At 45.3% G+C, this 16,097-nt stretch overlaps 1 protein-coding gene and 1 long non-coding RNA gene across 4 annotated transcripts in view; both read left to right on the top strand.

Annotated features, from left to right (window-relative positions):
* Positions 1-5,004, top strand: part of LOC135401142 (uncharacterized) — a 48,140-nt gene extending 43,136 nt beyond the window's left edge. Inside the window, exon 2 of the long non-coding RNA XR_010424730.1 lies at positions 4,358-5,004. This is a non-coding gene — a long non-coding RNA (uncharacterized LOC135401142). The remainder of the gene's footprint in view (positions 1-4,357) is intronic.
* LOC135401141 (potassium voltage-gated channel subfamily KQT member 4-like) overlaps positions 1-16,097 on the top strand; it is a 430,735-nt gene that overhangs the window by 374,205 nt on the left and 40,433 nt on the right. The gene's annotated exons all lie outside the window — the stretch shown is intronic.

Raw genomic sequence — 16,097 nt, 5'->3', positions numbered from 1 at the left:
GTGCGTTGTCCTGTAGGAGGAGGACTCCTTTGGTGATGAGGCCCGTCCGCTTTTGCTTCAGCGCGGTATGCACATCCCCGAGAACCTGGCAGTAATATGCACTATTGATGGTGGTACAACTGGGCAGAAAATCAACATGAACAACGCCAGCCTTGTCCCAGAAAACCGAGGCCATGACTTACCCGCAGACGGGGTGCTTCGGAACTTCTTGGGAGCTGACGAGCCCGGATGCTTCCACTGTTTTGATGCGCGTTTAGACTCATGAGCGAAATGGTGCACCCACCTTTCATCGCACGTGATGATCCGATCATGGAACGGCTGTCCTTCAGTGTCGAAACGGTACCTTAGCTCTTGGGAGATTTCCAGTCTTCTCTGCCGGTCAAACACGGAGAGCTGCCTCGGGACCCAACGGGCACTAACTTTCCGAAACTGGAGGTGTTCATGAATGATAGTGCTCTACGTTCCCACAGTAAGGTCCGTCTTTCGAGCCAGTTCGAGACATGTTATCCGTCGGTCCCTGAGGACCAGGCGCTCCACAAGATGGATGTTCTCAGGAACTCTGACACTGGGCTTTGAGCCGCCCCGGCCGGGATCGTCCTGCACTGATGTACGGCCGTCTCGGAACCGTTTGCACCACTCAAACGCTTTGCTGCGACTAAGTGTATCGTGGCCATACTGAGCCTGAAGTCTTCTGTGAATTTCAGATGACTTTAGGCCTTCATTCACGAGAAACTTCATGACAATTCCCTGTTCGATGTGCGCGCTCACCTCGTTGTCGGCTATCTTGTCCAGCACGTGTCTTCTGTTTTGCACAAACTTTGGACCACCACGTGGTAAACGCGGGGCCTGTCGCGTGTGAAAATGACGAAAAAGAAGTAGCGCGAGCCATTTGTACACTCAGGAGACAGAAAGTCCCGGTTTGACTTGAACACCCCTCGTACTTTGGAATAACGTTTTCCCGGAGGTCTCTAACACAGTCCTGTGTGGCATTTTAATTGCGTACTGTCACGAGGTTATGAGTCTTTTACTTCATTACAACATTACCAATTATAGTAATTATTACAGTAGTTTCTCCAGAAACTCTACACATTAATTACTTCGTTGGGGGGTGAGAGCAGTATGCATAATCTAAATGAGCAACCATAAATAAGATTCATTTCAGCGTACCAGGAGTTTTTGTTCAAAGATTCCACTTGGACACCGTCATCCCTTTTGATGACCTGGTCGGTGGCAAAGGTGACTGCTGGGGAAATACAGCTCGGGGAACTTGCCTGTACCAAGCATAATTCGTAACTGCCGGCTTTGGACAATGCATGAATTTGCAACCCAAGTAATGAGTAATGTCATTACGCATTACCGGCCAAAATGTAATGGCATTACATTACTCCTTCACAAATGTAACGCGTTAGCCGTACTCGATCATTATCAGTATGTGATGTATTGCTGGTAATGCGTCACTGGAACGTAATCTATACCGCTGTGATGCTGCTATGCGCCGAACCTTAGGTTCGCTTGGAGGTGCCAGGAGGTATTCGGCAAGGACGAGGAATGCACGATGCCTGACTTGGAGGTGCCACCACCACGGTACTTTGTGCACACTGAAACACCCGTTGTCCAGTCCTGCGGACTCCGATTGCAGAAGGCGACGGGCCTCATCGTAGCATTCACTGAAATCCGAGTTAGATGTAGCTTTGACTAATGCCGTGTTTACAGCTACATCGTCCGTGGCATTTGGATTTGGGATCTAAGCACCTTTGAACGACCCGCTTCTCTGCCATCACATTCCGTTGCATTAGCATGGTCGCTTCGCCTGCATACAGTGCGCTAGTGCGGTGAAAGCACGCTTTACAGGCAACGACACGGAAAAACTCTCTATATATCTCTCGTATATATAAGGCCTTCTCCTCTCAAAACAGATTGAGGTTTTACCAACAATATTTTCGTGTACCATGTGCGAAACAACTGATCAAGGTGACGAAATATATCGCAATCTGCTTACACATATTTTCATCGCCACCCGCTAACCTGGATTATCCCAAAAACGTAGAACAATACATATGGTGAACAGAGTCTACAATATACACTCCCTGCTTTGTTCAATAATGTTGATATAGATCTACTGAAGTCCTCCAAAAGATTGGTTAGAGAATGCTTCTCCAATTAAAATAAATTGTTTTCTATTGCCATGCCGATATGGTATGTATCCTTAAAAATAATTTTGTTGTTATCTTGACACAAGTTTGTTTGTGCTGCTTCTGTGTGGGAGCAGATGCCTCGTCAAGTCAGGAAAAGTGACTTTTTGTATCTGCTTCCAATCACTCGTGTGATCAAACAAATAAATAAATATTATTATTATTATTATTATTATTATTATTATTATTATTATTATTATTATTATTATTATTATTATTATTATTATTATTATTACGAGGTTTCGTGATCTTCAGTTCCCTTGTTTTGCTAACGTTTTTAAATATTGCACTGTCCTTAAGCACTTTTGGCTGTCACGTTTCAAATTCTCAGCGGAGGTTACCCGCCCTACACGAAATCAACCTTTTAAATTTACTGTACCTTTTTCCTTTACGAAATACGGATTTTGCCGAAGAACGTGTTATGTTCCACGTTTGTTTAACGAACTCACTCCCGTATTTTTGCTAATCGATTCAAGGTTCAGGCTGAAAAAACAATTACGTAAGCTGTATTATTGCCAGTACTGTATGAAGAGAATTGCTTTATTTACTGCCTGTTTTAACTTCCCATGAATTATTCTGTGAATGTCACTAGACTGCCTCAGACCCAGTGTCACAAGCCTTTCGGCTTAGACGGGCCTGCAGTAGTTTGCAATTGTAAATAGAGTGGGTATTATTATTATTATTATTATTATTATTATTATTATTATTATTATTATTATTATTATTATTATTATTATAATTATAATTATTATTATTATTATTATTATTATTATTATTATTATTATTATTATTATTATTATTATTATTATTATTATTAAAAGATGTGTGCCTATCCCAGCACACGTGCCTGACGTGTGCACACAAGTTTCGTTAATTTCTTCTTCCTACACTTCAAAGCTGACGACTTATGATTGTCAGAATCTCTCTCATTTTCTTTCTCTCTCTCTGCCAGATCGCTCCGCTGACACAGTAGAATGGTGTGGTTTGCGTACTTATTTTCAAACCATTACAAGCGGGCAGCGTCACAAAGCATCCCTGCCCGTTATAGAGAACCATTATATTGACAAGCTGACGCATTAAGAGGTCCATTATGTTTGACAAAATGGTCGTTCAACGTACACTCACCGAACCCGAGGCGTCGAAAGTGAAGCAATGAAGGATGCTCGCTCATAGTCAACATGAGTCATGTTCAGTTAAACCGATTTCTGCGCGCGCACACACACACACACACACACAAAAAGACATTATGAGAGGTTTCTTGATGTGAATGAAGGGCATTATTAACACGGCATATCTGTAGTTGGGTTAAATTGGGAACACGATCAGAGCTCTATCGTGTCATAAAGCCACGAATTATTATTACCTTAAGAAGGGCAGCTCGGCGTGCTGCACTAGATCGCTATAATATTTTTTTTCGATTGCATCTAGCAATGAAAAAAAAAAAGGAAGTTGCCAAGCAAAAGGTGCTCACGTAGGCATTAAAAAAACACTCCTTTTCGTCACCAATGTGCGAAGCCCTAATCAACGTCAACGCTGCTAAACATCCCTAATACAGCTATCGCAGTAATACGTAATGTATAAAAAGTACGTATATGTTCCTTTCCCTTGTTTTCGCAGCACGTATTTTATGCCTCTGTGGACGACTTCCGCTTGGTAACTTGTCCTTCCGTTGCAATAGTTTCTCCCTGTGGCACACGAACCACGTCGCCACAAAAAATACAGGCGATCTCGACCTGCGTGTAAACCTACTTCCAATTATTATCTTATTATCATCATCTTTTCAACTATGGCTAGACCGAGGACCTCTGAAGATCAGCATATTGTAAATCACCCCTAGGTGGTGTTTATCATATACATATCTGCCTATATTGCCTCGACTTCCATACGACAGATGTAGGGTCTCCTGATTCTTACGAAGTTCCTGTCCTGCACCGGTCTACTAGACGAGCTCTTCCATGACACTTTTTTACAGTCATCCCTCTTTCACCCCTTCCACAAAAACCTCCATAGCGCTGGTGTATGGCCTATTACATCATCATCCTACGTGTATGTGTGTGTGTGTGCCTGCATTGCCGGCGGTGTCAAATCTCGTCTTGATCTTATTTATGACGTTGTTATTGCGCGCCACAGAGCAATATTTTTACGTCAATCCTCTCCTTCTATAGTGCCATTATACTTGGAAGTCGGGCAAAGGAGCCGCATCCGAAGACTTGCTACTCCGTCAATCAGCTGTTATCAACCCTTGTCGCATGGAAACTCCCCCTGACGCTTTTGGCATCTACAGGAGTTTCTCTCTAGCGACGGTTCATTATTTCAGCCAGCTTCGGGAATCAGGACGGATCAAGTTGTTCCAATCCATCACGAACCCATGTGTGCGAAGCTGGATGCGTCAATATTTTCTGTATCTATTTTGAGGTTGGCGCTGTCTCCGCGCATGGAATATGTTCGTTTTCTGTTCTTTTATTAGTATCTCGGGACCCTTGGTAGATTCTTTTGTGTGAGGGCTTACTTTGCATTTATCTATAATGAAGTCGTGTGTACCGCGCGTCTGTTGAGTGATCCTCGTGTAGCAGAATGGATGCTCAGAAGAGATGATATTGTAGACGCAATGAGGAAGGTCTCGGAAGCGCTTTCAGCAATCCGAACTGATATTTCTGTCGGTTTTTTCTTTTTTTACTTGTCTAGTAGAATAACAATGGAACATTTCTCGAAACTTCTTCATGCACTTTTTCTTTATTAGTTTTCTTGTGGCACTCCTCACACACGCAAAGACGAAAGAAATTGTGAATCAAAATAGAGAAAGTGTGTACCATTTTGGTGTTACTGTAATTATTTGGAAGGAATTGCGCCGTCTCCTCGAACGCTGCACTCTACCACACCATATGCCACGTGCACCATACCTACTTGGCTTGGAAGAGTACTCTTTCCTCAAAAGTGGATACCTAGTATATTATTTTGTTAGAAATACGACATTCGTCGAGTTCTTTCGTGCTCTTTCACCTTTCATTCTTCATTACGAAAACAAGGGGCATACCGGCAACACAACTACTGAAAACAGCTTGAAAACAATGAAACCATGACGTTTCAGGACCCATACGGGACCCATCATCAGAAAGGCCGGCAATCAGCCGTTCGTTATTTATTAAACGGGGTGTAGTAATACGGAAGTGGCCCAGGATATTTATTGTTCATACGTTCTTTTGTCTTCATTGATACACCACGATTCCTGACGCTTTCGCACTCCCCAATGTCCTTCACTCGCCAGGTTGTTCGGGCAATCCAGATCATCATTGTGTCCTGTTGTCCGCACGTGCTCACATAGTTCGGGTTGTCATCGTTCATGTTCTGAGGCACCTTGACGCTTGTGTTGTGTATTTGTCAGTTTGTGTCTTCCAGGCTCAGGACAGTTGCCTTGCATTATTGTTTTGTTTAGTCTACTTTTAATCTACATGTCTTCTGTTGCAATGTGCATAAACTATTTCCCATTGTACCAAAGTTAAGTCCCGTATCTTGCCCCTCGTCCGCATGGTACTATTGCAGCGAAGTTTGCAGAGCGCCATTTCGAGCCGAAGCGCTCACGGATCCAAACAGTAGGGAATTTCATCAGCTGGTCATGCGTGGTGTTTCAAGCGGTATGGCGCCAAGGAAAGCTAAAAAAAAAAAGAACCTGTAGGAAACCAACAGAAAAAGGGGTGCATCTTGCCCAGTGCGAACAACTCGAGACCATGTATTTCACAGTGACGCGTCGTCTGCTAAACTCCCGCGTGTTGCATATTTTGGGGCGCTGATGTTGCTGCTCACTCGCGCCACCTGGCCCGCAGAAACAAGTTTATTGTGTTCTCCCCGCCCTCGTAGCAGTACCTTTAGCTGTGGAGAACATTACCATGTCCGTGTATTCACAGGAGCGACGTACCCCAGAATACTCCAGCGGAAGATGCGAAAAATCTCATAACCTTCTGCTGCTACGTAAGCGCAGAGAGCTCATACGTCATGTCTCTTTGTGCACGAGCTAACCGTGGGGGAATGTCCCGCGGCGCTGCCACAAGATATTCCTAAGCAGACGACAGAAATAAAACGCAGACGACGTCGTGTCGTCTGATAAGTGAGTGGTTCGCCACTCTCAATATTCTTGCAATGTGCAAACGCGCAATATAACACGTTTTTTTTTCTTCCATTGGAATATTCCGGTGAGGATGTCGCTCGTGTGGATACAGAGTGTGCTTTACAGCCTCTTCATACTATCACGGAACATGTACCTAACCTAAACAGACGAGCGACGCCGTAGATGAGAAAACGGAACGCCCTCGTAAAAAGGGCATAACAAATATTTCTCGCGTTTATTGGCGGCAATAAAGCTTCTTCTGCGAGCACTCGAAATGGAGATATTCAGGTCTGCTGTGCGCCGTGACCTCAGCCATGTCGTTAGTGCATAAGAAGAAAAATTGCGCAGAATGGAATGTTTCGAGATGTCCAGGGTGGATAGCTGGACGGAGGCACGCTGGTTATTGGCTCTGCGAGAGTGGTGCCTTATATATGAATGTCGATAAGTCTTCCTCCTCTGCCGGCTGCCGTCTCTCTTATCTCGGGTTTCGGAGCTATTCCTCTTCCTAGTCCGGCTGCACATAAAGAAGCCCCCTCTCGCGGTTGGAGGGATTGATCTTGATAAAGCATAAATCGGTTTGCGAGACTAGTTAGAATAGTAGCGTAAATGAATATACGGGACGTATTGAATTTATTCGAGAAAGATAGTTTTTTTAATGAAAAATATATGATAGCAGCACCGATATCGTTTTTGCAGGTAGATGTTACGGTGGCGTGGATACTCTCTGCGAGATATTTTTTGCAGGCTCTTTTGCGTTTTGTTCGCCTTCTTTGCTCCGTATGCTATATAATAGTTTATTCAATCTGGCAGGCAATTATAAGGCCAACAACTGCAAGCTGTTGAAGCCACCACTACTTTGTATGAAATCGGTGGAAAAAACGAATTTAACTGCGCAAAGAAGAGAAGAAAGGGCTGCTGCAGGGCTGGGCTTCATCTTGGTATTTTTGATTGTTGTACTTGTACTTGCGTAAACTTGTAAAAAAATATAAAAAACTGCGAGAAGATGCAGAGAACGTTCACAACCAATATGCGCATTATAATCATTACAGCCATCTGAGAGCAGGTACACGTTCTGGGCACCGGGCATATCCATATCCCCGCTTATTCTCTGTCGCGTATGACACATGACGCAGCTTGGCTTTCATCCAGAGTACGTATTCCTCTTATGGGCTTTGAGGCGCTTGAGGAAGAAAGTTTGCTTAGTGAGTGAGGCCGGAAAATCTGAGCCCGACTCACTCGGACCTTTTATAGTAATCTGCCAGCTTCCCTCGTCATCGCCATGCGATTGAAGCAACCCAAATGCTTTTAGCTTCGACGTGAAACCCAAGTGCCTTTCTACGACAGCGTGACACTTTTTTTTTTCTCTAGAGAGATGAAGTTAAACACCATGTGCACAGTCGGCCTTTCCTTAATGCTGCATCTCCTGTATACATTTTGCCCCTTCGTCAAGGCGCCGGCACGCAAACATGGTTGCGACCGTAAAAGCACTCCTCATGAAGCAGGCAGAAGACAACAACAAATAAGTAGTGATGATGTAGTGGACAGGAGACGAGCTGTCTGTATCTTATGTAAACGCGCATTGCACAAAGGCACTGGTACGTGTGTGTGTGCGTCTGACTGAAGAATTCGTTACCCGTGGAGTTCTCAAATGAGCTACTTCACCTAGCGTGCGCCGAGGGAACGTATTACAAAAAGAGAGATTCTGCAGTTTCCTTTCACGTAGCGTTCTTTCTATCTCTCTGTCTTTCTCGGTAGCCGTGAAAACTGCGTGGAATTTTTGGAACCGCCTAACCGCAATGCGGCGCCCCTCCGTGTCTGTGCCATTGGACGCAGGGAATTGATAACGATTTTAAAGGTGGATTAGCTGACACATTGAAGCAAGGATCTCAGGTCGTTTGCCCGCGATATTTCGAGCGTGGTATTCATTACGTGATGTGGTGTAATGTGATAGAAAAAGGGGAAAAAATTGGGGGAAATTGCGAAAAAATTGGAAAAATGAAGTCACGACAAAGTCAGACTGGCTACCGCAAACCACTTAGCTGCAGTTATAGTTGAAATAAATAAAAAAAGGGAGAAACCCCAGCGGTTGGGGGGCGGGAGACAAACATCCCAAACTAGTGGGAAGACTTATCACAAACGAGGGACCAGAAAGTGTCACAAAATTTCAATCAGATGCGTCTCTTCAAGGAAACGTAGGAGCGCTTTCAATGCGGCGGCTTGATGATTGAATGGCTGACGGCCCAGAGGCTCTACAAGGTCAAATGGCCGGGCGTCCAGACGAGCGAGACTTGCTTCTTGTGTCCTGCGATGCGATTCTGTCTTAGTGGTACCTCACAGAGCTGGAAAACTATAAAAAAATGTTAATTAGACGAACTCAGCAAATTCGATTCACAGTGCCCTCTGACTACGCATGTAGAGGTATCATGAATAACTAACTGGCATCACGCTGCACAACAACAGCAACAATAAATGAAGGAGAAGTGATGATGACACGGGAAATTTTCCCCTTGGTAGCCAAAGGACCCTACCCCACTTCACAGAGGTTACTATTAGAGGATGAATTAATGGTGCGCGCGGGGGCGACGACAGGTCTGAGTTCTGTTTAAAGCTGTTCGAGGAGACCAGTAGCTTGCACGAAAGCAAAAAGGGAGCGAAGAGCCCGGCACTGATGCGCAGGGAAGCAATGTCCATGAAGTTGCGGAAAAAGTCTATGTGTCGTGACTCAGGAAAGTAGACTCTATTCATGTAAGGAGAAAACATGCGCGCATGCGAACATTTCTGAGTTTCTAACGTTTGGTTTTGATTTTGGTCAGCGATACGGGAGAACACGCTCGTTTAGTGAAAGAACAATATCGCGGCAGCGAAGCACGCCTGGTGGTCGCTATCGCATTGAAAAGGCGTCGCTCCAAGACCCTTGAGGTAACTCAATATAACCCGTTTAATGCACTGGCGGAATACACTGAGGCTATGCATCGAAAATAGAAACTACAAAGAGCTCTCCGTGTGATAAGAGGTCAGTGAATTATACTGAAGGGCAAAGTGCACTTTTTTTTTTAAGTGTGTTCCAATCTCTCGCTATTCCTCATTCTTTCGAAATTCGTCTTTCTGTTCTTCTTTCATCTCGTTTGTCTATCATATCTTTCATTTTATATTACATCCATTCCTTCTTGTTTGTTTGTTTCTAGGGTTTGATGAATTGCAGTTTCCAGAAAATCGTAACCTAAGCACACGTTTACAGGGAGCCGGTTCGCTTTCCGAGCGTAAATTAGTCTATCTTCTCAGTTTCCACGAGGGGGGGGGGGGGGGGGGGGATATGTTTATTAAGAAAAAAAGAAACAGTTTCCACGGGCTTCCAGGTTTCCACAGGCATTCTCTAATTAATCGTATCTTTGCTCCACTTTTTCGTCGACTTAATTCATCCTTTCATATTAATCTCTTTTTAGTGGCGTAGGGCCCTGCGGGGAACCGTCCCATGTCACTTTTCCTTGATTCATGTATTGTTGTTATTCGTCGATATGTAATTTAGTATTGGCTTTATATGTCATTGGAATTCGCATGGTTTGAAATTCCCGCGCGAAGAGATGTATGCACGACTAGTCTACCAACCCAATGGACCATCTTCCTGAGATATGGCGCCCTCTCGAATGTCGTCTGCTACTGGCTGAAAACAAATGCACGTGAGGAGCGCTGCGGTATCTGTGTCTTTCCTTCCAGCATACTTCGTGCATTCACTTTTTGAGTATCCATCTTAGGCTTCGAGGCCTATTCCTGCTGCTTCTCCCTGTACAATTTGTAAGTGTCGTTTGATGCATGCAACATGACCCTGGAGCAAACCGTGTCCGTGTCATTACATGCCAGACCAATAAGCTGTGCACAACTGTTTTGAAAAAGAGGAAGAAGCTTCTTCCGCTTGTTGAGTGCAGTGCAGTCAGCCAGCACTAAAGCTAATCGTTGTCGTTCCTGAGTCCTTTCATACATTTCTGGTGCCGAGAAGCGTAGCCTCACTCATTGACGGAAGCAATTCAAGAACGGGAAAATGGTGTATATAGCAGCGTTAACGTAGTAATGGCTGCGGCTGTTTTCAGCTATGGTTTCAGCTATGGTTCCATTGTTTTGAACAAGAAGAGCAGAAGACGCGGGATGCGCATGCGCACAGCGATCGCGTGAAAATGGCGGATTGCTACGTCATGCGTACACGACGTCAGTGTGACGACATTGTGACGACACAGGGGCGTTTCGTTTCACCTTGCCTCCATTGGGTGAATCCTCTCCGGTATACCTGGTGCTCAGCCCCGTGGATGCGGGCCCCCCGCCGGCTATCACAACGTACAGCTCCGGAAATACGTCGATTTCGAGGGAAAAGCGTTGCAGGAGTGCTCTTTGGAGCGAGATATTCGTGCGAACCGTATTTGCTTCAATAACGCTGGGGAGCCTAACTTTTCCTTTCACTTGGAAACAAGTTTCCGAAGCGTTCGTGTTCAAACCGTGACCTTTGCTCTGTCCCTATGTTCCTTGCAATATTTATACGGTATAGTTCAGGAAAACAAACTCATCTCGCTCGAAACAGAAGTGTTGCGAAGCTCTAGAGCTTGAGGACCCCGGTGAAGAAAGCTGAAACCCGTCCGGTTTCGTTCCTCTGTTTCTGCACGTGCGTGCGACATTGCACCCTTTCGTTACCTTTCCTTTTATCTTACTTGTTCACGTACCCAAGGGGTCGCTGACCAGTACGCTTTTAGTGCAATGGAATAGACGGATCATTTGCGGAGTTTTTCTTTAAACATGTATCCATCGATCGAACGCTGGAGGTATGATGAAAGAAACCGTAGCACAAGAAGGAGATTGGAGCATCATCATCAGAGTATTTGTTATTGTTGTTGTTGAAGAAAATGGGGTTACCTAAGTTTAACAATTATATTGAGCATCGGTTTTTACAGGTGCCTACGCTATCCTCTCCACGGCCTCTTCTGGTCGTTGTGTCTGGGTGACTACGAAATCACTCACAAAAGCGAGTTGAGGGAATTGTTAGTCCTCCTTTACCAGCAGGAATACCTATCTGCCTTCTTTTTGTACTGACAGTTCTAAACATACTGTACAGCACTGTAATGTCCTTCTTTATTCTCCTACGGTGTAGGCAAACCATCTTTTAATTGGGAGAGACAAAAAGCATCACTATACAGTTGTTTGGGTCAACAGAAATCTTGTGCAAGTCAGCAGATCACCATTTCAGGCACATGGTTGAGTCACGTCATATAGAGTTGGAAAGATGTGCCTTAGTACACCTATGGCGATGCTCTCGCACAAACAGGAAATCTTAAAGACGAAAGGTATGGTTGATGAGGAGTTGGGATATCTCAGGTTTTGCTGGAGGGCGCTGTGATATTTGCTTTGTATGTCTATTGCATTCCTCTTGTCATTTCTTGTTACACGTTCCCCGTGTCTGCCCTTGTGTTTCGCCGTCGTGTGTTTCTCAAGCATCAATTATAGAACAGTCATCCTCCAAATCTCTCATAATAGCTCTCCTGATGAGAAATCTCCTCTGAAATGTTCGACGAGGGAAATTACTTCCTTCTCTCTACTATTCTTCCCTCGAATTACTTCCTCGTCGTAATGACTGCAGGAAGGCGATCTGAGCCCCCGGAGTGAAGCTTATCGCTCCGGGTCAAACCTCCAAATGTGGTGGGAAAATTCCGTCCTTCGCATTGAAGCACTTATTCAGACGGTAATCGATGAATACGTATGCGATCTGTGATCCGTTATCCCCATCAGTTAGACGCACCCGCGTGTGTGATATCTCATTTGCGTGTGTCATGTGTGTGTGCGAGTGTGTATGTCTCATCTTTTTCATCGTCACCCACATGCACTGAGGTATGGTACCGTAATTGTTGCGGTGAATCACCTTGTAGCGACCCGATCACCATCGGTATGATCCTTTTTTGCGGTCAATATCATCATCATCATCGCGTGACTGACAGCGCGATTACATGTTTTGGGCTATGTTGTCAAGACTCCTTGGTTAGCAATTTGCTAAATTAGTGACCCGAACGTGATACGAGCGACTTCCACTCGGCTTCGGCACACTTCATTCTCATGGCTACGCAAGCGGGGGACCAAGCTGAGCGACCACCGGAGATCATCGCTGCCGGCGCTCCCCCATTCCGGCTCCCATCGTTTTGGTCTGCAGAGCCCGCCTTATGGTTCCTACAGGCCGAAGCACGGTTTGCAAACCGTAACGTCACGAGTCAAAAGACGAAATATCACTATGTCGTATAGTGTTCGTCCTTGGCCGACTTCATGCGGAACTGTACCGACATCCTTCTGGAGAGCCTGCCGGGAAACCCCCAGACAGCACAGTCGGTAGTAGGATTCGAACCCACCACCTCACAGTCTTCAGTACGACTTGGCTGTATACTGAAACATGATTAAGGAACGCAAAAAAAACACAGCCGGTCCACACCGACGCGTCCGTCGTTCAAGTGCAACTGACGTTTATTACCTGCAGATTTAGGATTTGCCTTTAGGGTATGAGCGTTCCGGGTTTTCGGATTTATCCGAAAAAATCCGAAAAACGTACTCCGGTAAATTTTTAAGCAATTCGGATTAATCGGAAAAACTCCGCTTGGCAGGTGTTTTCCCTGATAACCGGGCTATTGTTCTTGACCTCCTTTTGTGTCCTGTGTTTCTTCTCGGCCCCACCGCAACATAATAATGGTTTCCGTGACCTACCGTTTTCTCCGGCCGTCATCTCGACCACTTGAGGATTCACCGCCCGGGTTTTCCCCCAGTCTGTTCCTCGATTTCTTTGTCTGACACGTGACCTAAGCACTAAAAATAAGCATCGAACCGAGGTCATACGGAGTGGTCTCTTTGAAAGGGCAACCAGTTGCAGTGCTGACGACAAGACGAGACAAGCTGCCCTGCGACCACATCAAGGAGTACCCTGATTCTGAGTAGTTCACATGGTCCCGCGATCGCGATGCAGAGGCTGTCGTATGTAGGGCTGTCAATCGGGATATCCCGGGATCCCGGCTAAATTTTGACGTTCCTAAGTCCCGGGATTTCTTCTGGGTTTTTTCCCGCCGCCGCTACGGCTCTACGTAAGGAAATGGCACATTTTATTTTCGAATGCTTTCCTTCAGAAAAAAGTAGAATTCATAAAGTGAACAGGAACTGCGCACAACACGCCTATATAGTCACGTGAGGTAAATGAACTTGGAAGTAGAGTCCCGCGGGACCCGCATGTTGTTGCGGGTGGCGGGTCTAGGTTTCGATGCATTTTACGAAACAACTATTAGAAAGTACACTGAATTGCTCAATTTCTTACGCGACTGCACTGCAGTCGCTCGAAATATGACGTAAAACGTCGCTGATAAGGACGGAACAAACATTCATACCGTTGGGGTGCAACAGCGCCTGTGTGTCCTTCTTTGTCCATGTCGCGTTTCGTATCACCATGCCTCAAATCACAAACTAATAACACGCATTTTCACCTTTTTGCTCCCTGCGCTGATGTGGTACAAGAACCCATGCACACAGACACGTCTAATCATCAGGCATAGATCCATAACTTAAAAACCCGAGACTAGGGGACAAAAAACGACAAACACAGACAAGGTCTCAAACACAGCTGAAAGTTTACTTAAAGTAGCACAGAAGTCATTTTTAACACCCAGTTTTCTTCTTATAAAACTGTTAAGTTTGCCAGTAAGATGCACCATGCGAAGTAATTTACACCACAGAGTTATAATTATCGCAGAAACTGAATTTAAAATATGCCGCAAAAAGCGACCGTGCGCAACGGTGGTGAAGAGCAGTACCAGCCTGTGATCTGCCTGGGACCTCGCGCTGACGCTATAAGGAGACGCTCGCTGATTGGCCTAGAAAAATGTTGTCTGCTACTCCGCTGTCGTCTGCTACTCGGCTGTTCGGGGTTCTGATAAAGCCTTTCTCCTTGCTCGGTAATGCTTCGGGCGCTCCTTGTATCCCCAATTCTCCGGGAAAACTGGCAAAACAGGTTTACGGCGGCAAAGGAACAATGCGCTGACCCCCACTGATCGGCAAACCAGAACGAGTCTCCTTATGCCGTCATCGGTGACGTGCCATCATACCTCCTCATCCTCGTTATAGCTGGAGTGGCGAGTTAAGGGTGAAGGCGCGGAGCTATGTTTATGTGAGTTTTTTTCTGGGAAACAAATTGCACACATCAAAACCTTTCGCGCTATTCGGTATAATGACACACACACTTTCATCAGATGTCTTAATCTGAATTTTTTTTTGGATGGCCCTCTGTACTCCTTTAACAGCACAAACATATAAGGGGTTCAAGTGGGTGAGAAGGAAGGGCGAGGAGAACGTAAGAACATCCCCAAAACCAACGGGAAGGTCAGGGAAGGCTTGCTGACACAGTTCCCAGCAGAGATAATGGACAGCGTTTCCTTCATAAGCCTTTTGTTAAGGTCACTTTCACTAGACATTACAAAGGTTTCATGCCATCTGGGCGCACAACCTCTACAGACTTGTAGGTGTTTTACTTCGTGTAAAACCCACAGAACTGTGTATGTTAACTGTCATTCTAATATCAGATACCTCTGGATTGTGGTTTTTGTTATATCGGCCAAAGTAAACGCTGCCTAAATGATCGCTTGCGGGAGCATGCCCTCAAAGTAAAAAATTTAGTAAAGTAAAAAAACGATTGTTCTTCCGAATTGGTAAAACACAAGTCTGTAGAGGTTGTGCGCCCAGATGGCATCAAACCTTTGTAATGTCCAGTGAAAGTGACCTTAACAAAAGGCTTATGAAGGAAACGCTGTCCATTATCTCTGCTGGGAACTGTGTCAGCAAGCCTTCCCTGACCTTCCCGTTGGTTTTGGGGATGTTCTTACGTTCTCCTCGCCCTTCCTTCTCACCCACTTGAACCCCTTATATGTTTGTGCTGTTAAGTAAACTTTCAACTGTGTTTGAGACCTTGTCTGTGTTTGTCGTTTTTTGTCCCCTAGTCTCGGGTTTTTAAGTTATGGATCTATACCACCAGCTCGCTTGCTACCTCTCTATCCTCTCGTTATCAGGCATAGACCAGGGAGATGCAGGTCTCAATTTGCAACGGGACGCGGGTTGCGTGTCGTGTGCGGATTTGAACCTGCGAGTACGGGTCGAATGCGGGTCAGATAATTCTGATAAGTTGTATTATAAAAAGGGGGGATGTTTCATGAATAAAAGTATTTGGTTTGCAAGCACTGTATACAGTGCTGTATTTGTCTGTCCTTCGTCCTTTTTGTTGTCCCCTCGCACTGGGGTTTTTTATCGCTTTTAATATGGGTCACCAACCTGCCCGGATTTTAACTTTATTTCAGTAGATAATTCTGGCCCGCGCAGGACTATACTTGGAAGCACCATCTGAACTCGTCACAATCCCGAAATCCCGTCCCGGGGTCCCGGGATTGCCAGCAAAAAAATCCCGAAATCCCGGGACTGCAAAAATGGCTCGGGATTGACAACCCTAGGTAAGTACTGCCGCATAACAGTGAGCGCTGCACATGGAAAGCGTGCATTTGAAATTGCGGAACACCTCAGTGTGCGCCGCACTAGATGTATTGTTAAGCTTGTGTCTCTTTAGTGTTGAAGCAATAAATGTGAGAACTGCGTTTTCGCTGTACAACTGTGCGTGCGTCGTCAAGTTTTCTCTGAATTTCGAATATTACCTGAGCTGTAAATCATACACTCCGAAAAACTCCGTTTTTTGAAAACCAATAAACTCCGAAAAATATCCTCCTGTAACGCCCTGAGATAAACTCCGAAAACCCGGAAGT

The sequence above is a fragment of the Ornithodoros turicata genome, chromosome 7 (assembly GCF_037126465.1).
Source record: "Ornithodoros turicata isolate Travis chromosome 7, ASM3712646v1, whole genome shotgun sequence".
Taxonomy (NCBI): domain Eukaryota; kingdom Metazoa; phylum Arthropoda; class Arachnida; order Ixodida; family Argasidae; genus Ornithodoros; species Ornithodoros turicata.
This window is presented reverse-complemented; position numbering and strand designations above follow the sequence as displayed.